The sequence below is a fragment of the Chlorocebus sabaeus genome, chromosome 25 (genome assembly GCF_047675955.1).
Source record: "Chlorocebus sabaeus isolate Y175 chromosome 25, mChlSab1.0.hap1, whole genome shotgun sequence".
NCBI lineage: Eukaryota > Metazoa > Chordata > Mammalia > Primates > Cercopithecidae > Chlorocebus > Chlorocebus sabaeus.
In genome coordinates this window covers 33,538,964-33,565,959 of record NC_132928.1, presented here as the reverse complement: position 1 = coordinate 33,565,959, position 26,996 = coordinate 33,538,964, and the positions used below count along the sequence as shown (strand labels likewise).

At 34.8% G+C, this 26,996-nt stretch overlaps 1 long non-coding RNA gene across 1 annotated transcript in view; it reads right to left on the bottom strand.

Annotated features, from left to right (window-relative positions):
* Positions 1-26,996, bottom strand: part of LOC119619771 (uncharacterized) — a 40,903-nt gene that overhangs the window by 10,888 nt on the left and 3,019 nt on the right. Inside the window, exons 2-3 of the long non-coding RNA XR_005236241.2 lie at positions 5,765-5,885; positions 4,107-4,290 (exon numbers count right to left, since the gene is read on the bottom strand). This is a non-coding gene — a long non-coding RNA (uncharacterized lncRNA). The remainder of the gene's footprint in view (positions 1-4,106; positions 4,291-5,764; positions 5,886-26,996) is intronic.

Below are 26,996 nucleotides of genomic sequence, written 5' to 3'. Positions count from 1 at the left end.
TGACCACTTTGTAATAAAAAGTAAATACAACTAATTATTTGCAGGTCTCTTTTTCTATTTCCCTATGGCTCCAGTGTAGTAAGTTTAAGGGACCTGGAACCTGATCAGAGGAAAAGATATAATCGCCATGTGGCAGAAACACACAGTGAGCTTTATTTGGGTAACAGTTTAACAAGTTTGCATGCTTGGGAAGACCATTATAGCCTAGGACCTTCCAGAGGCTATGACACAGAAGGAGAAGAAGGCAAAGAAACTCCCACGGGATATGGTACCAGTTAGGGGGATTATGTGTCTGGGTAACGGCAGTCAGCAACACAGCAGGGGGTCTCTGAGTCAGAGAGCACCAAAGGGCAGCAGCAGCTGAGGCTCCTTCTTAGCTACAGTGTTTATTTTATCAATGGCTTATGGATGTTAAATGCAGTTTTGCATGATATACATAGAAGATAGCCTAAGTTGCTGTTTATAATCTGTTTTTTGGAGCTATGTGTAAAACCACAAACAGTTTTGGGTTTGATGCTGGAGGCCTTCTGAGCTAATTGGCCCCAGCTTACTATGAAGAAGTTAACAGCAGAGGGTCAATAACACAGAGGGTATCCTTATCTTATGTATATCACAACACATTCCTTGGTCTCCTATTGTTTTACAATCTAGTTCTTGCATTTAGAGCCAGTGATGAAATATCTTTAAGATTCAGACTCTTAAAAGGATGTGAACTAGTATTTCAGAGGAAATTTGCAGCTTGTCTGATCATGTACTAAGGAAAAGCAAAGCAAACAGCTCAGAAAAGACTTTAATTTGCTCAATCTCTTTGGGCAGTACAGTGCTATTATGGCCCCTTTGCTGCATGTTCCTATCTATCCACATACTGCAAGATGTTTAACTTGAGTACAGACCCCTCATTTGGTAGCCAGTAAAAAATCTAGGACTATGGAATTATCTAACATAATGGCCGCTAATGTATGGTAAGATTCAGTCAAGGGTTCTAGTCCTTAGGTCATTTGTTTAATTTGTGTGGCTAACACCTTACACATGGATAACCGTGTTTCTCTAATTGTGTTTGGTACGTTGTACATATGCTATTCTTATTGTCCCAGAAATGTGTGATCCTAAAGTGGTTAGCACTTTGAAGACTATTAGGAAAACTCGTTTGCAGCATTGGAGAACTGTGGCTAGTGTGGTTTATAGAGGCAAGAACTTTGGAAGGCGGAGGCATGGTGGGCTTCCACTGCCGAGTAAAAAGGTACTGGAATTTTGATCCAAATCCAAGTGCAGGAAATATCGTCCAGGGTCTGATGAGGGAAAGCCATTTGATTCCCTTACAGGCCCACAAGACTTCCTCTATTCTGTGTCTCTATGAAGGGAAGTTTTTATAGTTTGGTGCAATTGCAGACAGTGTTGGTAAAGTTTAGGGTAAAATAAGCATGTATGATATGAGCACTTGGGTCTACTAAATCGGTTATGGGCTCAATTTATCATTGCCCAGATATTTGCATATAAGTCTCTGTACATTATTGTTGGATGCAGAGAGTTATTGGAATAGGCTCATTATGATAAATGAAGTTTGCAGGGGAACTTGGACAGGGGAGAGTATTATTCTATGTTACATAAAATCAGGTTGGCAGAAGGAACCCCAGCATGTGGTTAAATATGCCATAGTACATGTTTCTGAGTCAATGACTATGTGCACGTTTGGTTTGGTGGACAATTGCATATCCCTCTTTGTTCAGATTGGTATATGTTGGCGCTTGAATTGCCTGCCAACTGCCATTAGTAATGTCATAAGCTGTAAGCATGGGAGAAGCCTTGCAGGTGCTCTTGGTTATTTGAACAATCAACATTACACATTAATATTTCTTGGTATTTTCACTTACTCTACTATTTTACAGGAACATGTATCATAAAAGAAATATGGGCCTTAAAACAGGGTCTATTGAGAGAACTTGGATGACAATGGCCTTCCAAGTGAGGTTAAAAATACTCACCATAGACCTAGTAATATTAAGTTCACACTTTTATGGCATAAGTACACCATATTTAAATTCACAGCCAATAAGGAGACCACCTGGAGAGACACTGAGATCTCTGCTGGTATATACACCCACAATAGACACAACCACAATTGCTAGTTTGCACAGAAAAATACAAACCAATTTGCATGGGAGCCCTGGCAGTACTGCCGACACCAAAGGAATATCACTGGATAATTTCATCTTTTTCTTGTCTCTCGTAGAAAATTCAACATTTAGAAATTCAACATGATGTAGAAGCAATTGGCCCCCACCCTAGACCAGATAATATCATTTGGTCGATACCAAGGGTAAAATCAGATCTCCTGCTTCTTGCTGAAGATGACCTCCAACTTTAACCTCTACTATGTTGTTCGTCCTTTTTATGTGAAAAGTTCTTACCTTTGCTAGTGGTAACTACACATCCACTGCAGAATCGTGTTAGTCTTGGTAGTTTATACCCTATCACTGACAAGATATGACTGAAAACAGCAAGCAATCTGTACACCAGGAAAATAACATGAGTCAATCTGGGGATAATGGAACCACACTGTTGACTATTTGGGTAGGTCAGTCCTAGTAACATCACCACGAACATTAACACTTAGGCTAGCACTCCTCCTCCTATTCTACCTCCAGTAGCAACACTCATTCCAGCTAAACCAGACTCTTGGATATCACTTGTGACTCAATGACACCTTCTAAGTCCTATCAGCCAACTTTTACTTCAAATCAACAAAATAAAACACACTTTATTAACTAGTGCTATCAAACAAACAGAACAGTGAATCACTGTCTATCAGGTCTCATTTATGGAATGTCCAGAAATTGTGTTCACCCAATATTACAATAAAAATGCTCACACGTGCTACAATCAAAATGCTATAATTCATAGACAATACCAACAAACACTACAGCATTAAAGCAATAACGTTATAGCTTTTACTAATCCCTGTGATAGCAATAAAAGTAACCCTTGCCAAAAATATACACCCCTTGCTATGTACTAAATATTTGTGACCCCTCTAAAATTTACATGTTGAAATGTTAACCCCCACTGCGATGGTATTGGGAAATGGCACCTACAGTAGGTGATTACATTAAAAGGCCAGAACCTTCACAGACAGGATTAGTATCCTTATAAAGAGAAGTCAGAGAGCTCTCTTGCTCCTTTTGCCCCATGAGGACACCGTGAGAAGTTGACAATTTGCAACCTGGAAGAGGACCCTCACCAGAATCCGGCAATACCAGCATCCTGATCTCAGACTTCCTAACCTTTAGAACTGTGAGAGATAGATTTCTGTTGCTCATAAGCAGTGCATGGATTTTTTATTTATTTATTTATAGCAGCTGTAGCTGACTAAGACACCTTTACAACTCTTCGTCTCTTTTCCTGTGAGTTATGTGCCACATAAGGACTTTTGATAAATGACAGACCACATATTCAATGGTGGTACCCTAAGATTAAAATAATATATTTTATTGTATCTTTTCTACGTTTACGTATGCTTAAACAAATACACATGACTAATTACTGAAATTTACATTAGAGTTGAATGTATTAAGGTAATTGCCCTGATTCTTCACTTTCAGGCACACAGAGTTTAATTATGGACTAACCTGCATTTAAAATACTTGGTTTCAACAAGATAGAGAACTAAGAAATAATTAAAAGAAAATGATAAAGTATCTTTCTATTGAGGAAAATGTTAAGAACCATAATATATCTGAGTAAAAATAATAATAATCAGAAATTCAAATTAAAAGGTCAAAAGTTACTTAGAAGGTTGCAGTGCCATACAAGGCATTGAGTGATGTTACATAGCAAACTGTGAATGAGATAATAATAGACAGCCAAAAGGACAGTTGTTCCCTATGCTGCATATCAAAATGCATTGTGCTGCCAACCAGTAAGATCATGATCTTCATATATTTAAAATAAAAGCAGCATATGAGATACACTTGCTCTTAGTGGACTGTAAGGTATGGAATATCTAAGACACTGGTGAGTAAAAGCTAACTTATCACTTTTCTAGATATCAGTGATATGCGGTTGGAACTCTGGGGAAGGGGTAAGGTGATAAACGTTAAGCTATTTACCTTCAAAATTCTCCTATGAACTGATGACAATTGTGCTTCAAATCTCCTTTTCTGAGAAATTCTTCTTTGCTTCTTGACTTTTTTCTGCATGGAGTCCCTGCTGCCTGATCATTTCCACTTTGCTTTTTCGAAAACACCAGTCCATGTTGTTCTAAGGAAGAATTGAAGTTCTACCTTCTTTTGCCTGTAGAGATATTGATTAGTCCTAAATTATGATTGTAGCTTTATTCCCATTTATATCTCCGTTCTGTGAAAAGGTCACATGTGCAAAGTGGCCCCCAAACACCATAGGAGCCTAGAAACCAAGGAACGAGGCAGACATATCCAGTTTGTTAGTTAAAGATGTTTTAATGTGTGAACTTAGAGACAGAAGTGGGGCCTTGGGAGGCCACAAGGCAGGTAGATCTCTACACTGTCACTTCCCAGACTTATATTCCACAGGGAATATATTCCCTATGCTTATTCCATAGGCTTATATGCCATAGGAAAAAAAGGTACAGTGCTTCAGCAAGACGATTACAGACAACTCTCCAGAACTGGCAAGAACGTTATGCGTATCATAGCCTATAATTTGTGCAACAGCATGAAGACTGACATTTCTTACACTAAAGTCCTTAAAGTGTAAGAATTATAAGGACGGTAAATAAAGTAAGAATCAGGAGGCATTCATGGGACCAGAGTTAATCAGAAATCAACATGGCAGATCAAGATGGAGTCACTTTTGTCTCCACAATCTCTTTAGCTTCAAGAATACGTAATATTTATGGGAAAATCATACACACTATTTAGAATCTGGAAAAAATGTTTAGTCCTGCTAAATCACTTACTACCTTTTTGAACTGGTGAAATCGTTTAACCTATGACTGAAAGGACACAAAGACACAAAAATGCGTACCCGCCCCCCCCCTCGCTACACACCCTATTGCTAAACCCTTTGTTCCGCTCCCTAATCTCTGCACGTACCAGAGATTTCGTAAGTAAGATAACTAGTACCTGTTTTTCTTTCTGAGGCCAGGTCACAAGATGTGTTTAAGTAAGATAACTAGTACCTGTTTTTCTTTCTGAGGCCAGGTCACAAGACGTGTTTAAGTAAGATAACCATAAACTGGTTGTGCAGCCTGACGTGATTAACTGCCTTTGCGTAAAACTGCTCTTCCGCCTGAAGAGTTGAACTGAAATATCAGAAATGGCGGGAACCAATCATAGTTTGCCAAATCGCTTTGTTTGAACTCCAGCCAATCATACATCTATTCTGTACAATGATTCTATGCCCACTTTCCTTAGACTATATAACGCTGTTCAGGACTCAGAGGGGGAGCTCTCCTGCCCGTCTCGTTTCACGAGCAAGTGAGAGTTCCAGGTTCGAACCTGTAATAAAGATCCTTGCTGCTTAGCTTTGACTCTGGACTCTGGTGGTCTTCTTCGCGGAATAAACGGTCTGGGCATAACATGACACTTAGAATTTTTTGTCTATAAAAACAGAGATAATAAAGACTTGCTTGTAAGATTATTACGAGTCTTGAATAAAGTTTTTGTGAAAATTACCAGGAACACTTATAGTGTTAATTTTTCTCCTCTTTCACTTCTTAAAAAATAGTAACTTATGCTTGTATTAAAATATCACATAAACCCCATAAATATAAATGCCTAATACATACCCATTTTTTAAAATAACTTAGTGAAAATAAATTCAATGAATGAGGAAAAATAAGGACTTGCATCTGGCTTTTTCTTCTATGTAATCTTCATGCCGTTGAGGTGAAAGTATTTTCACATTGTCTGAAATACAATTTGATTAATTAAAGCAATATTTTTATACTGCAGATCATGATCTCTAAAATTAATGAGATTAATTTTTTTTTTTATTTCACAGCTAATATTTACCATTATGCTAGTGATAAGATTGGATTCACAATGTTTTATTACTTGGCTCAGAACCAAAATTTGAGACAAAATCATGCGCATGGCTTCTTATGTGAATCATCTTGGCACGATATTAACATCAATATGAGATGAAAGGCTGATGCAATTCCACAGACCATTGAATCAACAAGCTCTTTATTATTGAACCATCCTCAGTGATTCTACTGTGAATGATATGAAAAGTATCACAAAATTATTCCTAACTTCAAGTTCCTTTTCTTTTTGAAATAACAACTATTTATCTCGTAAAAACTGACTCATTTTTTGCCATTATCAAAAATATTAACAGTAGCAAAATAGTAACTGATTAATTTTTAAAGCAAAGATAAAATAAGTATTAAGTGAAACTTACAAAGTCTGTTTCTGTTAAAGGATTTACACTACTATGTGATGGTCATTGAGAGCCAAACATGAATTCCCTGTTTATATTAGGAATCAGCATCATGTCAGACACAGAAATTTGGTATCATTGTTTTATTTTTATGATCAAGTATTATTTTGATTCAACACCTTATGTTTAATTTGCAAGTTGATTATTAACCTAAACTAAGAAACTTGTAAATGATCTCTTTCTATTCTATTTCATTGTACAAAAGGAAGAAAATTTATCTATAAAGAGCCATCAAGGAAAAAAAAATGAAACACTGTGTTCATAAAATAAGCAGTTTGCCCACACACATGACCTTTCAGGTATGCATCTTTGTCAGATCTTTTCAAAATGGATCTAACACAGCTTGAGTTTATTGTAGTTGACTGCAGCTTAACTCTCCTTCCACTGATTCCTCACTCCTAGGCTATCAGAAGACCTCCCGTTATCTTCTAAATTTTGATTCTTTTGAACGAGTCAGACACCAGATTTTTTACCTTCCAAAATCTGAGGGAGACATATCAACACTGTTAAATATCTCTCACCCTCCTGGGATTTTATAATGGCACCAATCCTCCCATGATTCTGGGTTTGGCATGTGGGAATTATCATCCTTTTCCCCTCTCCAATGACTGGGAGTAGAAAACACCATCATATTCTCTGTTACACAAATATCTGTTTTCAAAGAACTCCTGACTTTGATCAAGCCCTATCACGGCCCTCCAGCTTTCTCCCATACATAGGCTGGAAGTAGGGGATGGATTGGAGAGGCTAGAACATATTGTTGGCCACTTTTTAGAGTCTTAGCAGGATGCACCAGCATCACTCTTTTGAATGTGTGACGGTTTAACATCCATTATCATCAATACAGGGACATCAATTAAAACTCTAAGACAACAGGAAAAGTAGATTTAACTTAACTTTTTCTAAAATTCTATTACATTCTCACATTTTCTCTATGTCGGTATTTTTTGTTTTACAGGACAATACAATAGGGAAGTTAAATAATTCACCTAATAGCTCTCATCTAGAAGGAAGATTTTAAGAAATTCTAATGCAAATCTCTAAATTCCACTACTTTCCAAAAGGTGGAATCTTCATAAGCACATAGTTTATTAGCATAGTTAAGCTGAGGACCCTCCTCAAGTTTAGGGCAATAAGCCTGATTTCCAGTTGTAGTTACTGGAGAAAATGGGGCCATTACTGTACTATTAGGCCCATTAATGATTGGTCCCTAGAGAGAAAGAAGCTGAGTCCACAAGGTGAAGGACTTCTGGCCTTGTATTAATTGGATAAAGTAAAGCAGTACCAATAATGCATTACCTTATTGGGGGTGGGGAAGAAGCAGTTTGTTATTCTCACAGCATTTTAAGCAAGTGAATTATATTTCATGTGGTTTTTCAGAAATAGGAATACTTCACAGATTTTAACTTTCTCATTTCTTTGAGTATTACCATTGTCAAGGACAAAGATAGGCTGATATATGCATATTCCCCCTTAAAAGAAAAGAGTTTGGGAAAGCCTATTATCATTTGAAGGCAGGCTTTATCAAGGAAGTGGGACACTTCCACCAATTCCGTGGGTGAGCACTTACTACGGTTTAAATGTGTGTGTCTCCCTTCCAAATTCATATGTTCAAATCCTAACCTTTAAATAATGTTAGGAGATGGGGCTTTTACAAAAATAACTGAATTATGAAAAAGAGCCCCAACGACTGGGATTTGTGTCCTTATAAAAGAGACTGTGGAGAACCAACTAGCCCCTTCCACCATGTAAGGAAACAGTAAAAAAACACCCTCTGTAAGGATCAGGACCCTCACCAGACACTGAATCTGCCAACACATTAATGTTATACTTCCCAGCCTCCAAAACTGAGGAATATATACCTGTTGTTTATAAGCTACCCAGTTTTTGATATTTTGTTATAGCAGCCAAAATGAACTAAGGGAGAACTTAATAATGGGTTTACATTTAACAGAGAAAGAGGTGTATAATAGGGTATATCTGAGTAGTCAAGTACTTGACTACAATACTTGTATTATGGACGAAGAGGAGACAAGTTATTTTGGGAAAGCAGTATTTGGCACTGACCTACACTAAGACCCAACTGCAAATGAACAAAACTAAGGAGATAAGCAGAAAATACAATAAAGTATGGAGAAAGGATACAACACACAAAGGCAATGGGTGTCCATAATGTAAAATAAGGACAACCATGTTAGAACTAGAGAGGAGAGAGGACATGATATTTATAACACACATAATAGGGTTAAATATTTGAGAGCAAAGATAAATAAGGTTGGGTAAGTAGGAAAGATCCACCTCCAAGAGGTGTTGGAGGGCTTCAAGAAGAGGACATAGGGAATCTGTGTGATTTCGTGAAAAAAAAAGAAAATCTAAAATAAAATTTGAACAGAGAATATGGAGAAGTGGATTCCAGCAACAGCATCATTTTTGTTGATAACATAGGTAAGTCAGTCTTTCCAAACCTCAATTTCCCCATCTATAAAATGTATATATTATATTCCAATATTATTAAGACTCTTCTCAGCTATAATGTTTTCAGCTGTATAAAAAAGAATCTACATAGAAAAGGATATGTTTTGTTTGGGATACCAAGCTAGAAGCATTATTTTAGGAAGTTTGGTTGTATAATAAAGCGTTTATCAAGGCAGAGAAAATAACAAAGTTGACACTAAAATTCTGTTTGCATTAAAGATAGACATAAAAAATTCTATAGTAGGATGATGAGAGCAAGATTTGAAAGGAATAACAAACTTCTAGAGCTGTGCTTCTTAGTATGGAAGTCATTAGCAACATAGCGATTTTATAAAAATTGAAGAGCTTTATTGAAGTATAATTGACATCTAATAAATTTTATATGTTTAAAGCATAACATTTTGATGAATATTGACACCACAATCAAGATAATGAATGTATGCATCACCAGCCCCCACCAAAATTTTCCTTCTGTCACTTTAAAAATCCTTCTACCCCTCGTCATTACCTTCCATTCCCAAGCAAGTACTGACCTGTTTTCTGTCACTAAAGGTAAATTTGCATTATTTAGAATTTTATATAAATGAATCACATAATTTTTTCTTTATAAAATGTAGCAGTTTTTATTTGACACACTATTTTGAGATTCATCTATGTTTTTGTGCATGTCAATAAACCATTCCTTTATATGACTGAGCCACAGTCCATCATAAGAATGTACCACAGTTTGTTGAATGTACCATGTTTGTCCATCCACCTCTTGATGGACTTTTGTTTTCCCTCTCTTTCATTTTTTGGCTATTATAATGGACACAGCTATAAACATCTGTGTACAAGTCTTATTTTTAAATCTGTTTTGTGTAAAAACTCAGTTGTATACTTGCTGGATTATACGGTAAGCAAATGTTTGCCTTCTTTAGAAACTACTAGGCATTTTTAAGTGGTGATATCATTTTTCAGTCTCAACACCAAAATCTAGAACTTCCAGTTAATCCATACCTTTGTCAACACATGATATGTAAATCTGTTTAATTTCAGCCATTCTGATAGGTTTGTAGTGGTATCTCATTGTGATTTTAATTTTTTTCCCTAATAAATGCTGATATTGAGTATCTTTCCCCCTTCTTGCTAGCCATCAGTTTATTTTCCTTAAAGAGTCTACGTTTATTGTGGCAATATTCACAATAGCAAAGACTTGGAACCAACCCAAATGTCCATCAGTGACATACTGGATTAAGAAAATGTGGCACATATATACCATGGAATACTATGCAGCCATAAAAAAGGATGAGTTCATGTCCTTTGTAGGGACATGGATGCAGCTGGAAACCATCATTCTCAGCCAACTATCGCGAGAACAGAAAACCAAACACCTCATGTTCTCACTCATAGGTGGGAATTGAACAATGAGAACACTTAGACATGGAAAGGGGAACATAACATCGGGGCCTATTATGGTAAGGGGGGAGGGGGGAAGGGATGGCATTGGGAGTTATAACTGATGTAAATGATGAGTTGATGGGTGCTGACGAGTTGATGGGTGCAGCACACCAACCTGGCACAAGTATACATATGTAACAAACCTGCACGTTGTGCACATGTACCCTAGAACTTAAAGTATTAAAAAAAAAAAAAGTATCTACCCAAATATTTTGCACACTTTAAAGTGGATTGTGTGTTCCATTGTTATGGGGTTTTAAGGTTTTGTGAAATATTCTACATTTAAGCCTTTGCAGATGTGTAATTTGCACATCGTTTTTCCTGGTTTGCAGCCTCTTTTTCCATCCTCTTAAAACTGACTAAATAAGTCGAATTTGTAAATATGTTACCTTGTAGATCATGGTTATATTATCACATCTAAGAAATCATTGGCTAATTCAAAACCATAGAAGTTTTCTCTTATGTTTTTGTCTAGAGATTTTATAACCATAAGTTTTGCATTTAGGTCTACAATCCATTTTTATTTATTTTTTGCTCTTGGTGCTTGGTAATTGATCAAAAGTATACTTTTACATATGAATATGCAATTGTTCCAGTTCCATTTATTGAAAAGACTACCCTTTTGCCACTAAATTGCCTTTGTAACTTTGCCATAAATCAGTTGAGCATATATGTGTGGATTGGTTTCTCTACTCTTTGTTCTATTCCATTGACTTATTTGTCTGCCTTAATTACTATAGCTTTATGATAAGTGTTGAATTCACATAGTATAAGTCCTCCAATTTTACATCTGCATATAAATTTTAGAACCAGCTTACCACATTTTTCAAAAACAAAAACAAACACAACACTTACTATCAGGATCTTTGGCATCTAAACAATATTGAATCTTATAATCTATGAACACAGTGTCTTTCTCCACTTATTTAGATCTTTTTAATATTCTCAGCAATATTTTATGCTTTTAATTATACAGGTCTTGCAAATATTTTGTGTTATTTATCACTAAATGGTTTATATTTTTGATAATACTCTATGGAGACATTGTAAATGGGTGTTTTCTAAGCAGAATGTGTACAGCAGTATTAAACAAGTAAAATGTACATGATACAACTTTTCTTCAATTTAGCTTTCTCAAAGATCTCTTCCATTTGTTACAAACATATTTTTAAAAATATTAAAAGAGTTTCTTGTAATAATTTCCAAAATAACTTGTCATTATTTTCAAACCACCTGGGAGTTCTGATTTACATAAGAATGGCTCTAAAGACATCAATCCGTTGTTCAGTGTTAGTGAAATTCTTTCACATCATGGCATAAGAGAAAGTAATCATGTTTGCATGGCATGCTACCATACAGGAGCAGACTTGGGAAGATTTATGGGATTGCAGAAAATAGATTCATTACATTTCTACTACATAATTAAAATAAAATAAAGTGGAAAATATTAGAAAATACATTAAATATTGAATTCCCATCACATTTCCAAATAAGAGCTTCTGTTTTCAAGGTAGTTTACAGCATTATTATTATTATTATTATTATTATTTTATTATTTTTTTTTTGAGACAGAGTCTCACTCTGTTTTCAGGCTGGAGTGCAGTGGTGTGATCTCTGCTACTGCAACCTCCACCTTCCAGTTCAAGTGATTCTGCTGCCTCAAACTTCCGAGTAGTTGGGACTACAGGCACACACCACCATGCCCAGCTAATGTTTGTATTTTTAGTAGAGATGGGGTCTCACCATGTTGGCCAGGATGGTCTCAATCTCTTGACCCTGTGATCCGCCCGCCTCAGCCTCCCAAAGTGTTGGCATTACAGGAGTGAGCCACTGCGCCCGGCCTACAACACAGTATTTTATATCTAATAGTTCTCTAGATATTTGCATCACATTTGATGAATTATCCATAAATAATTATCTGCCTTTGTGTAAGTTTCATTTTTTATGTGTACCTACTTCTGTATATTAACTATTAAAGAAATTTGATAGCTAGAGTACTAGAGCCATAAAGAGGGGAAGATTTCTGTAGCACTGAATCTACAAGTAGTTCTCTTTGTGTGGAAAGTCAGAGGTGTATAAAATATAGCCAACTACAAAAAGGAAACATGAGCAATGACAGAGACCTATAGCAGACATATTTCAGAAGACCTCATCAGGGTACTTTAACTGAGAAAGAACTATATTTCTAGCCACAGTAGTTTAGTTGCCTTAAACAAAAAAAGAAAAAGAGCACGAGAAATATAAAGACAGCATGCAAATGACAGAATGCTCAAAAAAATGCACACTACTCAATGACCATTTTGTGAAGGCTTCTCTTTTTCTGATTTTCATTTGGGGTATAATATATTTGTCTACTATTTTCAAGTACATTTGTCCAATTTAGCTAACGCTCCTCAAAGTATTTGACTCAGTAATGAAACTAAGAGCTTATGTAATAAAATTTAAAAGCAAGAGATTTATTAAAATGACTAAATTTATAGTGGAATAAACTATGTATATTTAAATAATGAGTTTATAAATTGTATTCAGAAAATGTCAGTGTACTTCTGTGTAAAATTTGTTGGTTCACTGGTGTTTTCTTTATTATTTTATGACAAACTATATCTCAACCAGCGGTATATATTTCATTTCTTCCTCCTGTTGTTTTTTTTTAATAGGCTTTATTTTTTGGAGAAGTTTTAGGTTTATAGAAAAATTGAAGGAAGGAACAGAGACTTCCTCGCATATCTTCTACCACAGTATGTGCATAGCTCCTTAATCAACATCCTCCGCCAAAGAGGTACATTTGGTAGAATAGATAAACCTACATTGGTACATCATTATCATTCAAAGTCAGTGGTTTACATTAGGGTCCATTTTGGGGTTGCACATTCTATGGGTTTGGACAAATATATAATGAACCTGTGTACACTATTAAAGTACCATACGGAGTAGCTTCACTGCCCTAAAAAATCATCTTTCTCTCCCCAAACTCCTGATATTTGTAGTTATTTCAGATTGGCTTCTTTCACTTAGTAATATGCAGTTAAGGTTCCTGCATGTCTTTTTATGGCTTGATAGCTCCTTTCTTTTTAATACTGAATGATATTCCATTATCTGAAGGTACCAGTTTATCTGTCAAGTTTTGGCAATTATGAATAAAGCTACTATAAACATCCATTTTTAGAGGAATTTTCAATTCCTTTAGGTAAATACCAAGGAGGATGATCATACGGTAAGGTTACTGGGTCATACGATAAGGTTATATTTAGTTGTGTGAAAATCTGCCAAACTGTCTCCCAAAGTGGCTGTGCCATTTTGCTTGCCCACCAGCAAAGAATGAGAGTTTCTGTTGCTCTACATCCTCATTCATTCCAGCACTTCACCCTCATCTTAAAATGTGTCCATTTTCTTGAATCCAGAAACATTCTAAACCAATCTCTTCAAAGAAAACCCCCAGTCTATTGCTAGTCATGGCTTAAAAAATAGGAAGAGCAGCAAATTATAACATTGCTCAAAGAACTTTCCATTTCATCATCTCTCTAATTTTCTGAACTGTGACTCTAAAAATCAGTGTTTGCTTTTTAAATCTTGATAGATTAAACTTTCTTAAACTTAAGAACCCAGCTTTTTGCTTCAACTTCTCATGATTGCTTTTTTGTTTACTGTTGTTATGGTGATCACACATCAGATCACACACTACTATATACTCCTTTTAGTAATCTATATGAAAATCTCTACATAAGGAGAGCTACAATCAACGTATTTCTAAGCTCTAACAGCCTTCTTGCAATATGTTATAAATATAGGGACTGTGATAAACCCTGAGAATGTCTCCAGTAAAGATATCAACAATTTTAATGTGACAATATATAAGTTGTTAGCTGCTACTAAATAAAAAGAAAACACATGCTATAAGCAAACACACCACATTGATTTTTGTAAGTTAAAAGTGCTAAAACATATTCTCAATATTTTTCATTAATTATGTGGTTAATTGGAACTTTAAGAAAAATTACATTGAAAAACTGTCTAGTTTCCTGAAAACGCTGATGTTAGAAACAAATAACTCAGGAAGGGAATTGTGTAGTTATGTCTGCATTAGACATCTCATCCCAGGGGCATTATAAACATGTTCAACAAGTACCATTTCTGTCATGCTAGTGTTACCTTTCACTATAGTTGAGACATCTGACAAGCAAAGTCTCCATGCTAGACTACACAAACTCTCTAGATAACTTAGGCTTTCAACAATCTTAATCCTGCTTGTTGAATTTCAAAAGAGTTTCAATAAATCAGAAAACCCAGCCGGGTTTTCCTTCTCCCTACACATTACACAAACAAGAATCACATTATTGTTTACTTAAAAAGGATTAGTGATTATGCCAGCTACCTTTATTTTGTTATTTTTGTTTGAAATATTTTTATTCTCAAATGAAATAAATTTGAAAATTGTTATCTTAGCTCTAAGCTGAACAACATCACAACACAAATAATTCAACTTTTCATTTGTTTTGATTTAGAGCACATGACAATAGTCTGGAAAAATATGATTTGGTCACATTAGAGATTAAAATTGATGCTTTTTCTTTGATAAAATTTACAGTAATAGAACTTTGAATAATATCCATACAACACTTCTCTGTCATCTTTCAGCTGATACACACTACCAATACCCTCATCCAGCTTACTATCACCTTTTGCTTGGATTAAGAAAATGGCAACATAATTAGTCTTCCCACAAATTTCCTCTAATCAATTTTCCATTCTAAGTATCTTTCTAAAATCCAAAACTAATTATGTCATGTTGGGGTCCACGTGTTTCCTAAACAAAGGAATGAACACACAAGACAACACAGGACAAGACAAACATGGTGGCCATCCCGAGCAGCACGCTCTGCTTTATTTTATACACGCTTGTGGAATTTTACTACGTCACAAGACACAAGTTGTTTTTATGACACAAGTTGTTTTCATGTCATGAGTTGTTTTTCTGACCTTTCCCTAACTTTCTGATTTCTCAAGATGCTTAAACATTAACCAGTTCCCAGTCTGCTGTTTGCGGCTGACTCCTTTGTTCTTCCTGTTTGCAGAGAAGAAACGTCCTGCTTTGTTTACAAGAGCAGGACTTATCGGGAACATCTCGTTTGCGAGCACGTAGTCCTCTACAATGTCATTCTTCTCCTTGAAACCTCCAATAGCTCCACATTGCTTTTATAACTGAATTCTTTAAATCTGCTCCTGTGATCTTTATAATACAGCAACAAGTCCTCTTTTTGTTGTTAGAGTTGCCTCATTTCTTTCCAGTATGAATTTATATAGAGCACATATTATTCCTTATGCTTGGACAAAGCTCTCCTCTCCTTCATTCAACATCATCTTTCTACTCATTCTCTAAAATCTCAGTTTAAATGGCCCATGATAAAGAAAATGTTTCCTAACCTTTGAGACTTTCAATTTCCCAATCATATGATTAAACAATTAATTAATTGCTAGTAATTTCAAATAACTGTTAATAACTGTAACAGTTTTTAATATATAACAAGTTGTATATTTGGCTGGTTGATGTCCATCATCCATGCTAAAACTGTCTTTGAGGCCAGGTCTATATCTGTTTCATCACTGCACCATCTCTACCCTGCAGAGTAGAAGCTCAATAAATATTTCTTGAACCTAAAAATGTATACTATGCACAAATCCAACCTACAGCCATGGCAATATCAGTACTAAACTAACTTGTAATTACCATTTTTAATGTTCCCAAAGAGTTCTGTCACAGTTCTGTAGTTAGCTGGCCCATAATGCTTAAGTACTAGTATTCAAGATATATGCCTTCCACTTCCACCACTATTTTAAAAATAATGCTTCAACAAAATGAGCAAGAGTGGCATCAATGAGAGGAAAACTTTGAAACCTCTCTAATTTTGCAAAGTTACACAATCAAAATACTAAGCACCTTATCATTCGTTATATGTAATCTGTAATACATCTCATAATATTATGATTGAGGACCAGCAATGTAGATAATAAATGCTATGAAAAAAACTTGCAGAGTAAATCCTTTTTTCAAAATATTTAATAAAAACTATTACAGACTCTTTTTTCAAACACTTAAATTTTGCCCTGAATTCTTTATTGCTAGTAGGTAAAAAGAGTAAATAAAAATGATGATATTGCAATTAGACTTCAAATTTTATAAATTCAATTTTGTGTATAATTTTGGGAGGTGGCAAATAATACATGCTTTTTCTAAGAATCACTGTACTTAATATGTTAATACATAAGATTAAAGGTAAGAGGAAAGAAAGCTAGAAGGTTACAGAGTTCCTCACAAGACTCATAGCAGCAAAAATCAGTCCAAGGAAGGAAACAAACTACTTGAAGTAATCTAAGGAAAAAAAAAAAAAAAAAACTAATATGGAGAACTGGGTGTTACTAAATTATTGGAAATGCTGAAGTTACCTTAGAATGATCCCATGATCATGAAAAAATGGCCTGCCAGAGATACCTCTGAGACCACTGAAGGCATCAGTTCATAGACACAAAACGATATCTTCAATCCGGGAAATAAAGAACATACATGAATATACCACTGACATTGCATATACAACAAACCAAGACCAGAGAATGAACAATGGAATACTGTCACAGATAAAACTCAAAATTTCCTAACTCTGCTTACTAGCAGAAAGAGCCAAAAAGATGGGAAGATGGATTCAGCCTCTCTTCTACCCTTTTAATTGCAAGCAAGAACTTCTAAATAATATCTATTTTGCATTTTAAATCCTAAGCATCCACTATAGCTATGAATAGGTGCATATGTATTTAAGTCTACTGAATGGAGAAAATAGCTCCTCTGGAAAAGTGACTTCAAATATTAATAATGTAACCCTTTACAGGACACCTTACTTAAGTAACCAGGTGAGGATGGCTATACTTCTATGCTGAAAGTACTATTATTCTTTAGCGGCTTTAGTTCTAAATGTGTGTGTGTGTGTGTGTGTGTGTGTGTGTGTGTTAGGTAAAGGAATAGTAGGTCTTACAAATTTTATTGTATTCACTATTTATCTGACATTCTCTTTTTAAAATGTCATTACTACATTACTATCAATGGCTCCGAAAAGTGGCCAAAGAGGATTTTAGTCTTTTATATATACACACACACGCACACAAATAAACATATCATATATATAATTAATATGTGATATTAACTATATATGTGGCATATATTTATTTTATATATATATTTTTTAAAAATTAATGTAATTAATTTAATAACTCAGAATAGACTGGAGTCCAGTGGCGCTGTCTCGGCTTACTGCATCCTCTGCCTCCTGGGTTCACGATTCTCCTGCTTCACACCCCCAAGTAGCTGTGACTACAGGGTCTCACCACGCCCAGCTACTTTATGTATTTCTAGTGGAGACACAGTTTTGCCATATGCCTGGGCTTGTGTTGAACTCCTGGACTCAAGTGACCCTCCTGCCTTGACCTCCCAAAGTGCTCAGATTAAGGCATGAGTTGCTGCACGTGGACAGAGCTTAAAATTTTTTAAATATACAGATTAAAGGCATGAGTTGCTGCACGTGGACAGAGCTTAAAATTTTTTTAATATACACTTTATTGAAAAAAATATTGAGTAATGCTTGGAAAGATAAATTTGGCTGCCTATTAAATATTGATTACTTCATGCTTTAATAAATATTTTATGATGCACATGAAGTAATAGACAAAATTTCAACTTGTTAAAGTCAAATTACTAATTAATGAATTAATATTTTATATATTCCTATAAATTTTTGCCACACTCCTGTGTGTGATTGCCTCTGTTCACAGCCCAGGTTTAATGAAAGAATTCAAGACTTATTTATAGGGCTATACAATTTTCAGTTTTATAAACTTCCACTTTTCCAGTGAATGGTTGCAACAGAAAAAATGTATGATAGAGACTTTGCAGCCTGAAACACATGCACAATTTTTGAACACCACTAACTTCTTGAGCAAATAATTTATTTTATCTCAGCTACAGTTTTGCATCTGAAAAACAGACATTCTAACACTAAACTCCAGAGTTGTTTGGGGGATAAAAAAGCTTTTAAATCACCTGCCATCCTTGAAGTGCTTACTAAATTTGCCACAATAGATGCAATATGGTGAAAAGACAATTCGATGAGGGATAATATGATTCTGATTTAAGTCCTAACAAAACAATCATTAGCTATTTGATTCTTATATATGACACCTTCTGAGAGCTCGTTTCTTATTTACTAAACTGAAAGAATAAAACTTGTCCTGCAGTTTTGTGAACATCAAAAGAAATAATATATGAGAAAAAGCAGCAAAACTAAGCTGATGCAGTCAATGCTTTGCACACATAGTTCTATGAAAGCTATTCTCATGCTGTTGTGTAAGTATGCATTGCTTACCCAAGGAAATAATCAAAAAGGAGTAGTTAGGCTAGGGCTACTTGATAACACTCCAGGTATTTCAGGACAAAAATCACTTTCACTAATTTCTACTCCCTCACCTAACACACCTCATGACTTTATCCTTGCTTGCTTAAAATCACCCCCTACAGGAAGGAAAAAAGTGGCATCCAAACAAACCCATGTAGTATTTGCATTGGGGTAAGTTTTTACCGGTTATTCAATGATATGTGAGTGCTATGTTCATTTGCTATTCTTATGATAGATCCTATTAATTTATCCACTAAAAATGAGAATTTTCATTCTGACAAAAGGATGATGATAATTTCACTTTATTTTTATCAATTTTAAAGGCAAGTAGATTACGTGTAAATGTGTTTTGCTTTTGAAAACGAAAGACATGAGTATAGTTGATATACTGCATAAAACAGTAAAGTGTTGTGTTTATATTATTTAGATACATCAATTTTTAAATGATATTTGAAATCTGTATGAAAACTGTAAGAGAAAATGGTGAAGAAAACAAGTGAAAATAACTGCATTGTTCTAAATTGTTGTAATTTAAATAAACATAATTTTTCTGATGTTTAAATATTTTATATACCCATTTAATTTAGCATATGATTAAATGATAACAGAATGCTTTGCTCCATCTTATTTCAAATGACTACTTTGATACATACACAATTGGTCATTCATGCACACGTCACACACAATGTCAAATAACTGTCATTGTCATTATATGCAATATAATCTACTGGCAATGCTTGTCTATTTAAGACTACATTTTTTTTAAAAAAAAAGCATACAGCTCTTGTTTCTCTTTCTCTGAAGGTTATAATGTTGCTTGAAATATGCCAGCAATTTTAACTTTGTGTTAAAAATACTCAGGAAGAAAAGAAGAAAGCAGAAAAAAAGAAATTTGGAAGGCAAGAGATTTAACCAAAAAATAAACTATAAATTTCTGACTTCATTATATGTGCTAAAAATCCCTGTTGTGCATACTTTACACATTGAGATTTGTTAATATTCAGGATGCCTAAATGGAAGTAGATATGCATAGTAAAATTTAAGAATAGGATATTTATAAAAAAAAGAATCCTCCAATGACTTGACACAGTTTCACATTTTGTCCTTGACCAAAATGAATGAACATCAGTTTTCCTGGGCATTATAATCTATTAATGCTAGATCAATTGCAGCAAGATACAGAATACATGAAGATGCCGTTTCAAATGGCATCAGGATAATTATTAGCAAAGTGTCCTTTTTAATAAATGGTTAATGATATCTATTACCTCATGTTTTGCTAGTATGACTTTTTAAAATATTATTTTATTAAAGATTAGGAAGAAAGTAAAAGACTGAAAAATTGAACCCAGGGGTTTGAAATAAATTTCCTATCTGTCAGAACTAATACATGAAGAATCAAGTAAAATATGTTTACACTGCAATATAATTCAAATAAATTATTCTAGCTATCTGTTTTGTATTACTCATATATACCCATGTGAATCTGATTTATTTCCATAAAATTTTAAGCCTAACTTTTAAAACTACAGGTAAAATTTAATGCATAACTTTTACTGGATACTGTATACACACATATATATCCCATGTTAATAATGTTTTATTGGCCTCTGTGGAATAAATTTTTAATTTTATTAAGTAAAAAGACAAATACTGTCACATTGTAAAAATAAGTCCCAAACCTTCATAATTACTTATCTATTAAAACAAGAACCATCAACAAATATTTCCTGAGAATTTTTCTGTTTTTCTCATGATTCTTTTTGCTGAATATAACAAAAAAAAGCCTCAATAATTTCAGAATTTATTAAATGAATTATACCCTCTTGTAAATATCAAATATCAAAGTGATCAGAATATGAAGTCAGCATTATTTAGCTCAGCATTATGAAGAACATTCTTGGTTAACAGAGGGGAAGTAGCAAGTAAGTACAATAGGTGTGGAAAGTGAAGTGAGACAATTGAAGAGGAAAATGTTGAAGAAAACTTGGTGGAAACCTGAATGTTCTAGAGAAAAGATACTCATCTATGATGTCAGAAATATTGACATACTGGCTATGACATAGAAATCTGGGATTTAATTCACTCATTGTAATGTTCTTTATGCACTTAGGAGGGTAAAATTGCCTTCTTTCCAAAGACAGTAAATTAAATCTGGAATTGTATGCGGTTTGCTTGACATATACACAAGCTCAGTAATTTTTAGCTACTATTTGTATTCACAAAGAGAATAATATATGAGCTCATCCTAGAAAATGACTACCATTTCTTCAGATAGAGTATGGAGAATGCTAATTTCAGTTCAAAGAAAATACAAAATACAGGCCGGGCGCGGTGGCTCAAGCCTGTAATCCCAGCACTTTGGGAGGTGGAGACGGGTGGATCACGAGGTCAGGAGATCGAGACCATCCTGACTAACACGGTGAAACCCCGTCTCTACTAAATATTACAAAAAACTAGCCGGGCGAGGTGGCGGGTGCCTGTAGTCCCAGCTACTCGGGAGGCTGAGGCAGGAGAATGGCGTGAACCCGAGAGGCGGAGCTTGCAGTGAGCCGAGATCTGGCCACTGCACTCCAGCCTGGGCGACAGAGCAAGACTCCGTCTCAAAAAAAAAAAAAAAAAGAAAATACAAAATACAGATATAAATGAAAATGTAGTACACATGAATAACATTAAATATTCTATAGTGGCTAAAAGCCATGCAAACAGAGCAGTGGATGATAAGGCTGGAGAAGCAGACTTGGTCCTGATAATAAAAAATGTAAATTATTTACACATAAATGTGGACTGGATTGTGTAAACAATGGGGACCCAGAATGAGCGATGGGGGTCTGAAGTAGGCAGTAATAGTGATAAGTTATACGTAAATAAATCTTCATTGTGATTAATCACAATCTGAGCAATACTGCCAGATTATGATAGACCTATCTATCTTACACATGGAATAAAGATGCAAAACAGTTCAGTCAGTGCCATGATACTTTCAGTGATATACACCCTCTTAGTAATTTTCTCTTAGTTTTTAAAACTATAAAATATTATAGACATAAAAACATCAGAGAAAATAATATAACTGAAACCCATGTAAGTACCAAGTTGTAATACATGTAAACATATTGCCATCTTTACTTCATGCTTTTTAAAAAGCAACATTTTATGTATACATTAGAAATTCCAGAGATTCACTTTAGGTATGATAACATGAAGAGCTCTACTGACACAATCCCCAGGGAAATTGGGAGAAATTATTTTCCAAAAACGAATCCAATCATTTAAACCTTCTGGAATTGATCCTAAGAGCACCAAGTAAGAGAAGAAACACCTATTCAAGAAAATCTGCAAAAATTGGTTAAGAAGGATGATAATACAGAATTTGAACCTATACCAGTGCCTCCCTCCTCTCCAGCTCAGCGAAGCAGACTCCTCTCCAGACTGCAGTAGCCAAAAACACAGGTCTCCCTCATCCTCCCACTCCCCACCCTAGCGCCCAGTTGGAGAATTTCCTTCTCCAGAGGATAATGACTTTAGCATTTTTATCCTACTCCCAGCTTCGGGATGCTGAGGTTAAATCCCAAGTGTCTATGATCAAGAGAAAGTTGGAGTGGCTGTACTAATAGATTTTAAAACAAAGGCAATGGATTTTAAAACAAAAAATGTTGCCAGAGTTAAAGAATATTTTATAATGATAAAGGGTCAGGATATCAAAAAGATACAACAATTACAAATACGGAGGTTCCCTGACTTATAATGAGGATGTGTCCTGGTAAACCCAAGATAAAACCCCATACTGTAGGTTTAAAATGCATTTAATACCTCGATGAACCCATAGTTAAGTTGAAAATTCACAGATCAAGTCACCATAAGTTGAGGACCCATCTGGATATAAGTAGCTAATGACCAAGTACAAAAGATGCATAAAGTCATAGTAATCATACGGTGTAGTATTGACATAAAGATACGCACATAGTTGTATGGAAGAGATTAGAGAGCCACATATACATGGACAACAGATTTCTACAAGGCAATTTAGTTGGGAAAGATAGTCTTCAAAAACTGTGAAAGAACTATTGAAATAACTTATACAAAATAAAAAATTTTAAATTAACTTTGATCCAAACCTCACATCATATACAATAATTAAGTCAAACGATTATATGCCTTCATGTGAAATGTAAAATTTTAAAATTTCTAGACTAGGCAAAGATTGCTGGGATACAATACTGTAAGCCAAAAACAAATCTCTAATCCCCACAACTGACTGAATGGATGCCCCTCTCAGCCAAGAGGACTCCAAAGACTTGAAAAATTAGTTCAGGCCCTTACAGAAAGTGGGGAAGATTAGACAAGACTCATTGAAGCCTCCTCCCTTTGGAGTTTAGACACAGCTGACCTACTGTGTTTACAAATGCCATGGCAACATCAGGAAGTTACCTTACATGGTCTAGAAGGGAGAGACATGAATACTCCACCCCTCATTTAGTATATTATCAAAAAATAACCATAAAAATGAACAACCAGCAGCCCTTGGGGCTGCGCTGTCTAGGGAGTAGCCATTCTTTCATTCCTTTCCTTTCTTAATAAACTTCCTTTCACTTTACTGTACAGGCTTGCCCTGAGTTTTTCTTGCGCAACATTCAAGATCCCTCTCTCGAGATCTGCGTCGGAACCCCTTTCTTGCAACAATAGACTGTAATTAAACTAAAGAACTTCTGCACAGAAAGAGAAACTATCAAATGAGTAAACAGACAACCTATTGAGTGGGAGAAAATATTCACAAACTATGCATCCAACAAAGGCTTATTATCTAGATTATATAAGGAACTTAAATCAACAAGGAAAAAACAAAGTGTCAAAGAACATGAACAGACACTTCTCACAAGAAGACATACAAGCATCCACTAAACATACAACAATGCTCTTCATCACCAATCATCAGAGAAATGCAAATCGAAATCACAGTGAGACACCTCTCACATGAGTCAGAATGGCTATTATTTTAAAAACACAGATAGCTATTATTAAAAAAAAATAACATGGTGAGGCTGTGAAGAAAAGGAACACTTATGAACTGTTGGTGGCAATGTAAATTAATTCAGCCACTGTGGAAAGCAGTTTGGAGATTTCTTGAAGAACTGAGAGTTGAACTAACATTCACCTCAGCAATTCCACTACTGGGTATATATATCCAAAGAAAAAAAAATTTTGACCAAAAATACATGTGTACTCATATGTTCATTGCAGCGTTATTCACAATAGCAAACACATGGAATCAACCCAGGTACCCATCAAGAGTAGATCTGATAAAGAAAATGTGGTACATATATACCATCAGATATTATGTAGGCGTATAAAAGAAAGAAATCGTGACATTTGCAGCAACATGGATGCAGCTGGAAACCATTATCCTCAGCAAACTAATGGAGAAACAGAAAATCAAATACTACATGTTCTTGCTTGTAAGGGCAAACTACACACTGGATACAAATGGTCATAAAAATGAGAACAACAGAGATTGGAGAATGTAATAGGGGAGAGCGAGAGAGGGGGTTAGGTGTTGGAAAAAACTACCTGTTGCGTACTATGCTCACTACCTGTGTGACAGATTCATTTGTACTCCAAACCTCAGGATCATGCAATGTATCCTTGTAACACACCTGCGTGTGTTATTCCTGATTCTAAAATAAAAGTTGAAAAAAGTATTTTTAAACCTGAACATTTCAAATCCTGGCAAGGAGGTTGAGGAACTGGAACTTTCATATACTGCTGGGAGGCATGTAAAGTGTTACAACAGCTTTAAAAAACCATTTTGCAGTTCCATTAAAAGTTAAAAATATGCCTACTCTGATCCAGCCATCTCATTTGTATGCAAATATTTATACAACTTTATCGTAGCCAAAACTTTGAAACTACTGAACTTTCCATCACCAGGTGAATGAAAAAGCAAACTGTATTATGTACATTCAAAATATTCCTCAGCAATAAATAACAATCTTCTGTTGATATATATTACAGCATGAATGAGTCTCAACATAATTTTGTTGAGAGAAGCCAGATAATTAAGAAGAACATACAGTATGATTTAATTTACAAAAATATCTTGACAATGTGAAATAGTCCACAGTGATAGAAAGTAGATCAGTTACTGCTTAGGAGTTGGAATAGGGAAGAATGGAGTACAAAGAGGCACCAGGAAAGTTTGCCTGTAACGTACACATTCATTATCTTGATCATGGTGATGGTTTCCCAGGTATATACGTATGTCAAATTTTATCAAGTTGTTTGTTTTAATTATGCGCAACCTGTTATATGCCAACTATATCTCAATGTAACCTTTAAAAAATGCTTTAAAAATCAATATCCAAAGCTGCCTTAAAACACACACACACACACACACACACACACACACACACACGCCTTCACATGTCTGCTGCCCTGAAATAACATTAGAGAGGAAATTGATAATTGAAAAATAAATTTATTCCATGTCCTAGCTTGTAGACCAAATTGTTGCTCGTGCTGTGACCTTTGAAATCTTCAATTACTTATTAGTAACTGAATTTTACCTCTGAGTTTCTTTACAGAGTTTGCCCAAGAACTCGTATCAATTTCCAAGCAAAAGGTCAGAATGTTCTGCCATGTAATACGGTTTTTTGTTATTTCCTTATAAACTATGACATTTTCAAAATGTCAGCATTGGAGAAAGCTTGAGTGCTCTTCCATTCTTTCTTCTTGATACATACTAGCAAACATACAACATGAAAAATATATGAAATAAGTATTTATTGTGATGTGTAATAAGTGGTGATAAATAAAAGTAGTAGAGAAGATTTTAAAAAGACACTCTTACAGAATTTAAAGTCACATTGAAGTACCTTTCTAAGATACCTAAGAATATAAATATAAGAATATTAATAAATCACAGTTACATTAAAATATCTTCTAATTAATTTTTGTGGTGTCTGAATGCAAATAATAAACCAGTGAAATTAATGTGTAGTCTTAAAATGAAGAAATTAGGAGTTAATAAGATATACAGTATAAATTTGGAATAATTAAGAATAGATAATATTCCTAACATAGTAAAAATGGTTTTTTTAAAAAAATTTTTATTTATTGATTTATTTTTTGAGACAGAGTCTCGCTCTGTTGCCCAGGCTGGAGTGCAGTGGCATGATCTTGGCTCACTGCAAGCTCCGCCTCCCGGGTTCACACCATTCTCCTGCCTCAGCCTCCTGAGTAGCTGGGACTACAGGCGCCCGCCACCACGCCCGGTTAATTTTTTGTATTTTTAGTAGAGATGGGGTTTCACTGTGGTCTTGATCTCCTGACCTTGTGAACTGCCGGCCTCGACCTCCCAAAGTGCTGGGATTACAGGCGTGAGTCACCGCACACGGCACTAAAAATGGTTTTAAATGCTTCTTTTAACAAAACTGAAATTTCATTAGCTTAGTAGCTAACTAAAACTTTTTAACATACTCTATTGATTTTAAAGTACGCTATTCTGATTTTCATTTAGTACAGGGTTTAGAAGTCAAATTATTTTAATTAACTGCATATATACTCCAAAGACAACTAGTAGGATATACTACATACTTTTTCATTGGAACTGGCACTTACATTTTCTAAGACCTCTGGTTTCCAGTTGGCTATAACTCAGGATTTCCTATATTAAATCCTATTCAGTTTAATTTATTTATTATTAATACCGGATTTTTGGAAGCATATGATGAAAACAAAATCACATTTTATTATTATCAATAGCATTTTCATGCTGGCAGAGTAGGAGAACCTGTGTGAATTTGAAAAACTCCCTTTCACACTTGTCATTTATTTCCCATGGTATTATATCTATAGAAGTACTCATCAAAGGACACAGTTATTTTTAGAAAAAAGAAAAAAAGGTTGACTTGGTTTTCAGAAAGTTGTAGTCTTCATTTTATTGTTTGTCTTTTCTTCTACCAATAACTTTTCTAATTAAGGCAATTGCTGTGATTGCCTATTGAATAAGTGGCATCTAAAGATGAGTTGATATTGCTGTTATTTTTTTAATTTTAAAAATTAGATAGGGTGATTAGTATTTATATATTAATTATAATCATTGTAATTAGCTGTAAAAATGAGCACCCAGGACTCTACATTGTATTCATACAATAATATTACCTGAGCTACATGATGTAAAAAAAGACAAGACATGAAGAGAAAAACGGACTTTGCCTTCTATTAATT